General features: G+C 41.6%; 1 pseudogene; it reads left to right on the top strand.

The window, feature by feature from the left end:
• Window positions 1-1,760: 1,760 nt before the first annotated feature.
• Window positions 1,761-3,702, top strand: LOC139831796 (ubiquitin carboxyl-terminal hydrolase 21-like; annotated as a pseudogene).
• Window positions 3,703-13,940: the final 10,238 nt, after the last annotated feature.

Below are 13,940 nucleotides of genomic sequence, written 5' to 3'. Positions count from 1 at the left end.
TTATTTCTAAGAGGAAGAAAGTGCCCCTTAGTGCAAAAGATGTGTGGAGGTATAATAGAATGCGCCAGGAGGACATCTTCTCCAAACCCTTGATCCATATGAGACAGAGATTCCCTCAGACAAGAGCAATTGATAAGACTAATGAAGCTCAAGATGGTGTCATTGATCTCAATTTGAGCCCACCACATCAGATGCAGGAGCAACGGAGATGCTTGGATCGTGTCATTAATCTCAATTTGAGCCCACCACATCAGATGCAGGAGCAACGGAGATGCTTGGATCGTGTCATTAATCTCAATTTGAGCCCACCACATCAGATGCAGGAGCGGGAGAGATACTTGGATGGTGTCATTGATCTCAATTCGAGCCCACAACATCAGATGCAGGAGCATGAGAGAGGCAAGGATGATGTCCCAGATGCAGCTGATGAGATGAGGCCAGAGCATGAGAGAGGCAAGGATGATGTCCCAGATGCAGCTGATGAGATGAGGCCAGAGCATGAGAGAGGCAAGGATGATGTCCCAGATGCACCTGATGAGATGAGGCCAGAGCATGAGAGAGGCAAGGATGATGTCCCAGATGCACCTGATGGGATGAGGCCAGAGCATGAGAGAGGCAAGGAACTGAGAAATGAGGAGAGATTTGCTGCTTATTTTGCCTTGGAAGTAATCAGAAGAAGAGATGGAGGGTTCCAAACAGGAGATAAGCAACTCATTGCAGACATGCTAAATACAAGCATACGAACAATCGAAAGGGTGTGGAATATAGCCCAGGAGCAGATTACAAAAGGTCAACGAGTTGATGTGTCTAACAAAAAGAAAGGTCGTGTTGGTCGTAAGAGAATAGATTTGGGCCTTTCGAGGGTACCAACAATCCCACTGAACAAAAGGAGGACGATCCGATCTTTAGCAAAGGCCCTGGGTGTTAACCGCTCAACTTTATACTGCAGATTTCAGTGGGGTGAGTTGAATCGCCACACTAACACCCTGAAGCCGGCAATGACAGAAGCAAACAAGATACAACGAATGCAATTCTGCGTCGATATGCTCAGTGAGAATTCTTTGCTATCTCCCGAGCCAGCATTCAAAGTTATGGACGACAGGGTCCACATTGATGAGAAATGGTTCATTCTCACTAGGGAGAGAAACACGTACTACTTACACCCCAAAGAACCCAAACCCTTGCGCACAGTGAAGAACAAGAACCAAATCGGCAAAGTGATGTTCTTAACCGTGGTTGCCAGGCCACGGTATGGTGCAGGCGGGGTAGTCACGTTTGATGGCAAGATCGGAACTTGGGCATTTGTAAAGGAAACTCCGGCTGCAAAAAGGAGTAAGAACAGAGAAAAGGGGACACTAGAGGTAAAAGCAGTGAAAGTTACCCGAGATGTCATGAGGGACTACCTCTGCCAGCTAGTGGTTCCTGCCATCCAAGACAAGTGGCCTGATGAGGATGTAGGAAGAACAATCTACATCCAGCAGGACAATGCGAAACCTCACGTCCTCCCAAATGATGAGGGTTTTCGACAGGCCGTAGCACAGACTGATTTGGACATCAGGTTGATGCAGCAACCTCCAAATAGTCCAGACCTAAATGTTCTAGATCTATGCTTCTTCAGGTCTCTGTAGTCTCTCACCGATACATTATCACCAAGCAACATCCGGGAGTTGATAGAGGGCGTGGAGGAAGAATATAATAAGTACGAGGCTGACAAACTCTCACGAAGCTTCTTGACACTCCAGTCATGTATGATTGGGGTAATGGAAAAAGGAGGAGGGATAGGCTACGAAATCCCCCACTTGTATAAGGACCGCCTCCAGGCAGAACGTCGTCTAGGAATCTCTCTAACTATCAAGGCGGACCTTCTTGTAAAAACTAGAGATCTTATAAGAGCCGCTGAGGTAAGGAGCCATAGAATTTAACTTGTTTCATATTGCTCATAGAATTTGAATTTGAAATTTTAAAATTTATGCAAAAGTACTAAGCAACACTCACTGCCCATTCCAAAAATAAAGCAACAGAGCTCCAATGAAAAGGAAAATAAGAAGCGAAGCGCCCATTCGAGAGAACCTCATTTAGTGGTATGTACTCCTCGTGTCATATGTTGGTGCCATATGTTGGAGTAAAATATTAAATGCGAAACACATGCAGGGAGCTGGTCTTCAGAATATGGGAAACACATGATTTCTAAATGCAACTCTCCAGTGCATCACTCACACTGTCCCACTTTTCCAGAAGCTCCGTTGCACCGACCACTACACTCCATGCTCATGTATGTGTGTAGTGTTCTATGGGAGCTTTTTGTTGTGTTAAATGTCCATTTTCTCACTTTGCTTTCCATGATTTGTTACCACATAGATGATGAAGATGGGTTTTGTTCTTTCTGCGCCCTTAAAGAACATATAGAGGAGTCAATTCAAAGGTCTGGGTCGGTTTTAATGCCAACAAGGTTTAAAGATAATTTAAGCAGTATCCTTTGAGTGGAGTTTATGTTTTCTCTTAACTTTGGATGATGCACATGACAAATGTTAAAAAAGATTGATAAATAAAGTCTGTCTATTCCTTGACAAGATTTGCCAGAATTAAATCCAGGTTTTATACTAGGTCAACAACAGGATGCACATGAGTTCCTTCGTTGCTTGCTAGAAAGTTTGCATAAGTGTACCCTTGACAATACTTGCGATGAGGAAAGTATTGTCAAGCAGGTGTTTGGAGGTCGATTAAAAAGCCAGGTATGTATACTTTGTCATTGCTAATTTTTTCTTTGCACTTGTATTCAAACTAACGCAATTATCTTCGTACAGTTGACATGCCATGATTGTGGCCACTGCTCAGAGATATCGGAGCCCTTCCTTGATCTAAGCTTGGAGATTGATCAGGTTGATAACCTTGTTTCCGCCCTGGAATCTTTTACCAAGGTGGAGCGAATAGGTGGTGTAGAGAACAAGCTAACCTGTGATAGTTGTAATGCTCAAGTTTGTAAGTACAAGCGGTTTGTGATTGATGAAGCACCTGATGTCATTGCATTTCAAATAAAGCGCTTCACCACACTTGATGGTTCCATTGAGAAGATTGCCAAACATGTGGCATATCCATCAGAACTTGACTTGAAGCCATTCCACAGTGATCCAGACATGGAGGTGAGTTTTTGTGCTCTTTACTTCTTTTAGGTTTATCATTAAGCATATTTTGATGTTTTCCTTGTATTTTCGCATTCACCAGGACCTAAAATATGATCTTTATGGCCTTGTTGAGCATTCTGGCTCACCAAACTTTGGCCATTATGTGTGCACCATTCGTTCTTCACCAAGCAGTTGACACTTGATGAATGACTCGCTTGTAAGTGTCAGTAGTCATTTGCTCTTTCTTTTCATGACAAATATTTTCATCTTCTAAAAGTCATGTGTGTTGCAGGTTGATTCCATTACTGAGACAAGAGCACTACATCAGGAAGCATATATGCTCTTCTATGTTAGACAGGGATTATTTCCTTGGTTCTCAAGCTTGCTAGAGCATACTGTGTTGATGCCTGTGACTGAACACCAAACAAAGGTGAAGAAAACAAAGACTGCATCTGCGACTAAATCTTTCAAAAGCGTTTCCCTGGGTCAGAATGCACCGCAGTTAATGAAGGGCGAGACATCTGCACGAAGAAATTGCCTTCTGAAGAGCCTAGACTCACACAATGTGATGATTTGTTGAATTTTTTTTCATAATCTAGTAGACAGACTATTACTCCTGCTCTTCTCAGTTATTAGTAGACTGACAAGATGCCATTCATGATAGAAACTCGCAGCTTCTGTGTTATCGATATGTTTATTGATGGAGTAAGAAACTCACAGGTGGCTACTTAGGATAGCTTTGGCAGTAGTAGCATACTGAAATAATTGACAGCAATATTCACTGTAAATATACTCCAGTAAGCAATATTCTCTGATTGGTTTCCAGTAAGCTTACTCCACTAAGCAATATTCACTAAGCATACTGGAGCAGAAGTGTAGGCCCTCTTTCTACTGTGATAGTTCAACAGGAGTACTCCTTGTTAATGATATGCCACTTTGGTCAATGATATGTCAGACAATAACTACACATCTCCTTTTTATTTGATTGTGTATTGGTGAAGGTGCAATTGAATAAGTGAAATATACTGTACTAACCATGCGTGAGTAGGATTGTATTGTAACTAGCTAGCTAGCAGATGGAGTAGTAACTGAACTTTCCATGGAGAACTAAAAAGACGAGATTTAAGAAGCGTGGAAGGGGAGACGAAGATAAATCGGAGTTAACCTGACGCAGGCATGTCCCTTGACCTTGACGTTGATGTGGTCCGCCGCCGCTCGCCGTCGTGCCCGGCATCTCCGACTGCTCCCGGTGGAAGAGATGTGCCACCATTCGAGCGCAGATTCGGAGCAAAATGCTCATTTTTAGCTCCATCCCGGGCGGATCCAGCACCACCACCGGATTGGCACTCCACCGTGCCGCCACCAGCAGCAGCATCGCGATTGGATATCCGTCAGCAACAACGGCGACTAGAGCTCCGCCGTGCCGCCAATACCGCCACCGCAAGAGATCAAAGTCGCAATTTTTAGCACAGCCTTTCCGGGCATGAGAGGATGATGGCGACCATGACTCGAGAGAAGGAGAGAGCGTCCGTGACGCCAGAGAAGAAGAGGGCGGCGACGTCGCCCGTAAGATTTAGGGCGTGGGGTGGAGGGGGAGCGGCGTCGGGAGGCGGGCGCCGTCGACGACGGCGAGGACTCGAGCGAGGAAGAGAAAGGGAAGAGAAGGGGGCGGTGCGCGTGGACCATCAGCTGGTCGGGAAAAGGTGAGGGGGATTTTCGCAAAAAGGACACTCGGACACCTAAATCTAGTCGGAGGGAGTATATGATATTTAGAATTGAGATTTTACAAGATTGTAGAACACACATCCTTATGTACATTTAGGTTTTCTTTCAGGATTTTTCAAACGTCTAAATGCTGTTTTTTATTTTTTCGGAAAAAAACGAGCTACTACATGAATCTCCAGCTCCAAAGAGAGTTCTGCTTTTGTTTGACTCTTTATATGACTATCTATATCAATGTATGGGCAATGAGCAGGGAGATGCAGTGACATAAGAGTTGACCTACCCCTACCTGAAATCAGGATTGGGTAGCCATTGTCAAGTCCGAGGTGTTTGCTGTTGGGACCCATGCTGGTTTTGGAAACTTTTGGCTCCTTTTCCCGGGCTAGCCAACTCGTGTACAAGGAGGAACATATTCCATGCATCCATCCGGCCTTTGTCCTGTTCATCTAGCAGAGAATCCTCCCTTTATCGATCTCCATGCAGCTACCCACTCCCTCCATCTTCTACGTAACACGTCTTCGATCCTTCCTCCCAGGTCAGAGCTCAGAGGTATGTAGTACCTTTATGTGTTCAGGACTTCAGGCTCTTACTAAGTAGGGACTTCAGTTCTTGCTAAGTATAGACCATCGAAAGGTAGGCAGATAGCAAATCCATGGCCATCGCACTCTTTTTGGAATGTTAGTATGAAAGCTGCTAAACCGATTGATCAGTAAGAAAATGATACAGAGACCCACCCTGCTCCTGGGACTTGAGGTTGCCTGTCATGGCCATCTCTCGAGGGAATCAATCATGGATCCATGTTCTGGTCGATGGCCGTGCCATTTCGTTTGTGCAGCGTGACAATCACGAATCATGTAGATGCATGCACGATGTGGAGGGAGCAGATATGCCTCTCGCAGGTAAGTGCCAAACAGCCTTGGTACAAAAGCTTGGAGGTAAAGGAAAGAGCAAATATACTCGCCACTCATTGTGTCGCCTGCCTTATCATGCCAGCCTTCTTTTACTCTTGCGCGCGCGAGCGCATTGCTTCTTGTGCAGTTGTATCATTGTATCATCTGGCCGACCTAGCTAACAACGCTAGCTCCATCACTCCATCTACGCTCTAGGTTTCTTTTCCATTGCATGCTGTGTGAGAAAGTGTTGTGCTCCGAACCATGTAGAGCAATCGATCAAGGAGCCCGACGTTGTTGTGATACTCTTGTCACTGCAGTGAAACTGCATGCTGGTAGTTAATGAAGCTGCAGGCATTCAAAGATACAATTATGATCATGTTTCTTTCAAAAATTGCAGTTACTTCCATGTTGTCAGTCGAAGAGCTGATAAGATATCAAAGTGTCAATGTGACCGTACATATATCGAAACACGCAATTCAATTTTACTTATGATTTTGAGAGTGAAATCTGACCACTCACAAGGGGCCTGATGATGTTCTGACACTCCTGTAACTATGGTGAAACTGCATGCAAGTAGAGCAGCTAATGAAAGCTTCAGGCAGTTGAAGTTAGCACAATATCCCCACAATTTTGACCATATTTCTTTCAGAGATTACAGTTAGTACTTCCATGTTCAGTCCAAGAGCTGATAATAAGATATCAAAGTGCGATACCTTGGGTGAGCGTACAGAGATCGAAACATGTCATTTAGCTTTACTTATGATATTGAGAGTGAAATGTGAGCACTCGGAAGGCATGAATAGTAATGGACAGGAGAAGAAGAAATAATAGGATTCTCTACGCTGTCTCTCGGTTTAAAAAAGAAAGGTAGGAGTATACAGTTTTTTTTTTTTTGAAACATAGGAGTATACAGTTTTTTGTCTTGAAGGAATTTAAAAGGGAGCATAGCTCTACGCGTCTACCTTATGGTATACAGAAGGCCAAAGGACGTTGGGCTGGGCTAACTTATAGTTTTTTTTAGACAATTTGAAAGGGAGAGATAGCTCTAGCTTATGGTTTACAGAAGGCCCGAGGAGGCTGATGTATATATACTCTAGGGCTGGCCTGACTTGGCACTACGGCGTATCTGTATGTATGGGCCTGATTATCTCGGCCTTGGCATTGACTGGGACTATTCTTGGCAAGCCTAGCAGTCTCAATAATATAATAGTGGGCCTTTGCTTCACTAACATAGATAGACACAAAATTTGGCGGCCCTTTTAGATATGATCCGGACTGCTCATTTTCGAGGTCCTGATGTCACACGCGGTATGGGCCGGCCTAATAAGATGCTAGCGTTGTTTTTTCTGTTTTTTTTAAATCATGTTTTTTCTATTTTACATTTTTAAATATTGGTAAAAATAAAATGTTCAATTTTAAAAAGTTCAAATTTGGAAAAAATTGAATTTTTAAAATGTAATTTTAAAATTGTTCAGATTAAACAAATGTTGTTTAAAATGTTCATTTTTTTATTTTTTTGAAAATAATCAGATTTTGAAAAAAAAAGCAGAAAAAGAAAAAATATACAACCTAATCTGTTGGGCCGTGGCCCAACTAACCGCCTTGAGGCACGCACAGGTGTGCGACAGGACATAAGTGTCGACTAGGCCGACACATAGAAGTATTGTGATGCCAGGTGAGTGATTTTGGAGCTTTGGATTGCCAAAGGCTTACCAACTCTTCTTTTACCCATTAACAGGTGTAATTTACCCACCTAAATATTTTATTATATCTTAAAGAGCAGATTATAGGTAATGCGTCTAGTTATGAAATATTACCCACGGGTCCAACTCCAACCTACATTGGGTGTAGGGCGACAAGATACCCTCATATGTATCAGGAGAGGGGAGAATTAACATTTGGTTAGATGCTTTGGAGGGCAGTAACACCTCCAACTCACCAATAGTTTAGATGTATATTATTTCTACCGATAAGCACGTAGGCTCTTCTACATCTAATAATCTCTTTGATTTTGTATCATGCCATCATAGCATTATGTATTTGATTTCCACTTCTGCAGGCATGTATATATAGGTGTTGTTAAAATACATAGGTGGAAGTTTACTTCAATTAAGACCGCAATTGATTTGACTGTTGGATTGAACAATTATAGTAGTTGAAAACATGTTGAAAAATATAAATTCGTGTATGACAGGAGAAAGGGTGGACATATGGCAACTAAAATTTTGATGTTTATACGAGTCTGATAAAAATACAATGATAAATTGTTAACAAGACTTAGTTAAGTACTTAAGTATCTCATGTAGTTGTCTTCTTCTATCTAAGATGACCTCACAAATTATATGGTCGAAACTAATCTCTGTAAAGACATCTCCACACAACATAGTTTACCAGTACCACTACAAGCCTCTTAGAGCGCTCGATATAGCTCCACCAGCGCCTCTTAGAGCGCTCGATATAGCTCCACGGGCGCGGGGTCAACTTCCTAGTATTTTATTATGACTCTTGAGAGTTAAATCCTCACATATTTTAGAAAATTGAGTATTTATAAGTGCCTATGAAATTTACTTTGTATTTTCTTCCACTTAATCTAGGCACAAATACGTACATCAAGATATTTACAAGAATCATGAAATCTAGATCCCCCACACCTTAAGATATTTGGATGTAAGGTGATAAACAAATGACATGATGTACAAATTAAGGAGAGATATATTAGTCCATACACAAACATAACTTCACTTTTACCTTGCTTATATTTAGAACAATAATTTTCAAGTGTTTTTCATAATCCCAGGGCCAAAATATTGAAATATAATTAATAATATAAGATAGTTTCATTTAGCAAAACTATGTTGAAACAAGACATTATAAACATCCGACAAAAGAAAACCAAAATGAGATTGGACAAATTAAGATTAAGATTCCCATAGTTCATGATCTTCTTGAAACAAATTGATCTATGCGATAGTTAATATACTGAGTAATCTTTATTACATTTTACTTAAGGAAGATTAATCAGATTTTTTAAAAAAAACCTCAAACTAATATAATTGCAAAACCATGCAATTTAGGATATGAGATAATCTAAATATAGAAAAATATGTTAGAACAATGATGATTGTAACAGCTGAAAAGTAAACATTATCTTATTTTTCTACTCACATACCGTAACGGGGAATTGTTTTGTTATATGCAATGACCAATCTGTTTGAAATTCGGTACCTCTATGTATGTCATTCTAAGTTGAAGTGTCTATGTCATTCTAAGGCGAAGTATGTGGCTTCTTCACAAAATTTAATGGGATAAGTCCTAACACGATTTCCAATAAAACGACACAATCAAATATATTAACAAAACATGTCACCAAAAATCTCCATTGAAGTAACTATAAGGTCAATATTACTTTCACATAGTAACCGTGAAGTGACAACATAACTCCTCTACTCAATTAGCTCGACTAGGTCCAAAATTGGAGCTCCTATAACTAGTGCAACTCTTCTCTAAGCAAATTGAGTAGTAATTTATTTGGCCACTTTGAACCGGAATAAGAACATCCCGTATTGTTGGAATGGCATGCATGATTTGACAATTTAATATGCGCAACAACCTGATATGCATAACAGCATCTCTAACAAAGACTGAACTCACCGAAACTAAAAGCGGTGAGTTCAATCTTCCGAAAACCACGATTCGGTCGATTTTGACACTGCGCAGAATAGAATCCGGAATATGAACCCAAAAAAACAAAATTTAAATTTTGCGAGAGAATTCGGTGATGAAATTGTGAAACGAGGATAGTTCGTTGTTGCAATTGAGCATCATACGTACGTAATTTTTACATAAAAGGTAAAATTAACTAATACTCCTCCACCGTGTGACCTAATTTCAACAAAATTAGGCCCCGGGGGGGCTCTACACGCGGCGGATAATGGGGAGGCGGAGGAACGCGAGGCGGCGGCCAGCGGGACGCGGCGGCGCGCGGCCCTCGCCCCCATTTGCATAGCGCGAGCTTCCCCGGGGGCGTGAGCACCCAGTTCGTCTTGCGCACGCCCTCGGACATGTTTCCACTTCCGGTGCTCCTCCACTGAGCGGAAAATGGGGGATGCGGCGGCGAGTCTCCGCCGCCCATCCGACCGCCTCCCTGACACGCGTACAACACACGACCATTGGGAACCCCAAGTGGAAGGTGTGATGCGTACAGCAGTAAGTTTCCCTCAGTAAGAAACCAAGGTTTAGAAGCACGTTGAAGGTTGATGGCGGCGGAGTGTAGTGCGGCGCAACACCAGGGATTCCGGCGCCAACGTTGAACCTGCACAACACAACCAAATTACTATGCCCCAACATGACAGTGAGGTTGTCAATCTCACCGGCTTGCTGTAACAAAGGATTAGATGTATAGTGTGGATGATGATTATTTGCAGAAAACAGTAGAACGAGTATTGCAGTAGATTGTATTCGATGTAAAAGAATGGATCGGGGTCCACAGTTCACTAGTGGTGTCTCTCCCATAAGATAAATAGCATGTTGGGTGAACAAATTATAGTTGGGCAATTGACAAATAAAGAGGGCATGACCATGCACATACATGTTATGATGAGTAGTGTGAGATTTAATTGGGCATTACGACAAAGTACATAGACCACTGTCCAACATGCATCTATGCCTAAAAAGTCCACCTTTAGGTTATCATCTGAACCCCCTCCAGTATTAAGTTGCAAACAACAGACAATTGCATTAAGTATGGTGCGTAATGTAATCAACAAATACATCCTTAGACATAGCATTGATGTTTTATCCCTAGTGGCAACAGCACATCCACAACCTTAGAACTTTCTGTCAATGTCCCAGATTTAATGGAGGCATGAACCCACTATCGAGCATAAATACTCCCTCTTGGAGTTACAAGTAACGACTTGGCCAGAGCCTCTACTAATAACGGAGAGCATGCAAGATCATAAACAACACATAGATAGATTGATAATCAACATAGCATAGTATTCCATATTCATCGGATCCCAACAAACGCAACATGTAGCATTACATATAGATGATCTTGATCATGTTAGGCAGCTCACAAGATCCAACAATGATAGCACAATTAGGAGAAGACGACCATCTAGCTACTGCTATGGACCCATAGTCCAGGGGTGAACTACTCACACATCACTCCGGAGGCGACCATGGCGGTGAAGAGTCCTCCGGGAGATGATTCCCCTCTCCGGCAGGGTGCCGGAGGCGATCTCCTGAATCTCTCGAGATGGGATTGGCGGCGGCGGCGTCTCTGGAAGGTTTTCCGTATCATGGCTCTCGGTACTGGGGTATTCGCGACGAAGACTTTAAGTAGGCGGAAGGGCGGAGTCGGAGGGCTGACGAGGGGGGCACACACTAGGGCCGTGCCGGCCCCCCTTGGGCCGCGCCGCCCTAGTGTGTCGGTGCCTCGTCGCCCCACTTCGGTTCCCTTTCGGTGTTCTGGAAGCTTCGTGGAAAAATAGGCCCCTAGGCGTTGATTTCGTCCAATTCCGAGAATATTTCCTTACTAGGATTTCTGAAACCAAAAACAGAAAACAAAGAATCGGCTCTTCGGGATCTCGTTAATAGGTTAGTGCCGGAAAATGCATAAATATGACATAAAGTATGTATAAAACATGTGTGTATAATCATAAAACAAGCATGGAACATAAGAAATTAGCGATACGTTGGAGACGTATCAGCATCCCCAAGCTTAGTTCCTACTCGTCCCGAGTAGGTAAACGATAACAAAGATAATTTCTGAAGTGACATGCTATCATAATCTTGATCAATACTATTGTAAGCACATGTAATGAATGCAGCGATTCGAAGCAATGGTAAATACAATGAGTAAACAATTGAATCATATAGCAAAGACTTATCATGAATAGTACTTTCGAGACAAGCATCAGTAAGTCTTGCATAAGAGTTAACTCATAAAGCAATAAATTCAAAGTAAAGGTATTGAAGCAACACAAAGGAAAATTAAGTTTCAGCGGTTGCTTTCAACTTGTAACATGTATATCTCATGGATAGTTGTCAATGCAAAGTAATATAATAAGTGCAATATGCAAGTATGTAAGAATCAATGCACAGTTAACACAAGTGTTTGCTTCTAAGACAGAAGGAAATAGGTAAACTGACTCAACATAAAAGTAGAAGAAAGACCCTTCGCAGAGGGAAGCATTGATTGCTATATTTGTTCTAGAGCTTTTATTTTGAAAACAAGAAACAATTTTGTCAACGTTAGTAATAAAGCATATGTATTATGTAAATTATATCCTACAAGTTGCAAGCCTCATGCATAGTATACCAATAGTGCCCGCACCTTGTCCTAATTAGCTCGGATTACCTGGATTATCATTGCAATACATATCTTTTAACCAAGTATCGCAAAGGGGTACCTCTATGCCGCCTGTACAAAGGTCTAAGGAGAAAGCTCGCATTGGATTTCTCGCTTTTGATTATTCTCAACTTAGACATCCATACCGGGACAACATAGACAACAGATAATGGACTCCTCTTGAATGCATAAGCATTCAACAACAAATAATATTCTCATAAGAGATTGAGGATTGTTGTCCAAAACTGAAACTTCCACCATGGATCATGGCTTTAGTTAGCGGCCCAATGTTCTTCTCTAACAATATGCATGCTCTAACCATTCAACTCATGGTAAATCGCCCTTACTTCAGACAAGACGAACATGCATAGCAACTCACATGATATTCAACAAAATGTTGATGGCGTCCCCAGGAACATGGTTATCGCTCCACAAGCAACTTATAAGAGATAAGATACATAAGTACATATTCAATACCACAATAGTTTTTAGGCTATTTGTCCCATGAGCTATATATTGCAAAGACAAAGAATGGAAATTTAAAGGTAGCACTCAAGCAATTTACTTTGGAATGGCGGAGAAATACCATGTAGTAGGTAGGTATGGTGGACACAAGTGGCATAGTATTTGGCTCAAGGATTTGGATGCACGAGAAGTATTCCCTCTCAATACAAGGCTTAGGCTAGCAAGGCTATTTGAAACAAACACAAGTATGAACCGGTACAGCAAAACTCACATAAAAGACATATTGCAAGCATTATAAGACTCTACACCGTCTTCCTTGTTGTTCGACCCTTACTAGAAAATATCTAGACCTTAGAGAGACCAATCATGCAAACTAAATTTTAGCAAGCTCTATGTATTTCTTCACTAATAGGTGCAAAGTATATGATGCAAGAGATTAAACATGAGCACAACAATTGCCAAGTATCACATTATTCAAGATATTATACCATTTACCACATGTAGCATTTCCCGTTTTCAACCATATAACAATTAACGAAGCAGTTTCAACCTTCGCCATGAACATTATGAGTAAAGCTAAGGACATATTTGTCCATATGCAACAGCGGAGCGTGTCTCTCCCCCACACAATGAATGCTAGGATCCATTTTATTCAAACAAAACAAAAATAAAAACATACAGACGCTCCAAGTAAAGCACATAAGATGTGATGGAATAAAAATATAGTTTCACTAGAGGAACCTGATAATGTTGTCGATGAAGAAGGGGATGCCTTGGGCATCCCCAAGCTTAGATGCTTGAGTCTTCTTGAAATATGCAGGGATGAACCACCGGGGCATCCCCAAGCTTAGAGCTTTCACTCTCCTTGATCATATTGTATCATCCTCCTCTCTTGATCCTTGAAAACTTCCTCCACAGCAAACTCAAAACAACTCATTAGAGGGTTAGTGCATAATCAAAATTCACATGTTAAGAGGTTGACATAATCATTCTTAACACTTCTGGACATTGCACAAAGCTACTGAAAGTTAATGGAATAAAGAAATCCATCAAACATAGCAAAACAGGCAATGCGAAATAAAAGGCAGAATCTGTCAAAACAGAACAGTCCGAAAAGACGAATTTTTTAGGTGCACCAGACTTGCTCAAATGAAAATGCTCAAATTGAATGAAAGTTGCGTACATATCTGAGGATCACTCACGTAAATTGGCAGAATTTTCTGAGTTACCTACAGAGACTACTGCTCAAATTCGTGACAGAAAGAAATATGTTTCTGCGCAGCAATCCAAATCTAGTATGAACCTTACTATCAAAGACTTTACTTGGCACAAAAATGCAAAAAAATAAAGATAAGGAGAGGTTGCTACAGTAGTAACAACTGT

Source organism: Lolium perenne, chromosome 5 (genome assembly GCF_019359855.2).
Source record: "Lolium perenne isolate Kyuss_39 chromosome 5, Kyuss_2.0, whole genome shotgun sequence".
Lineage (NCBI taxonomy): Eukaryota > Viridiplantae > Streptophyta > Magnoliopsida > Poales > Poaceae > Lolium > Lolium perenne.
The sequence above is the reverse complement of the archived record's forward strand: the minus strand, read 5'-3'. Positions and strand labels throughout refer to the sequence as shown.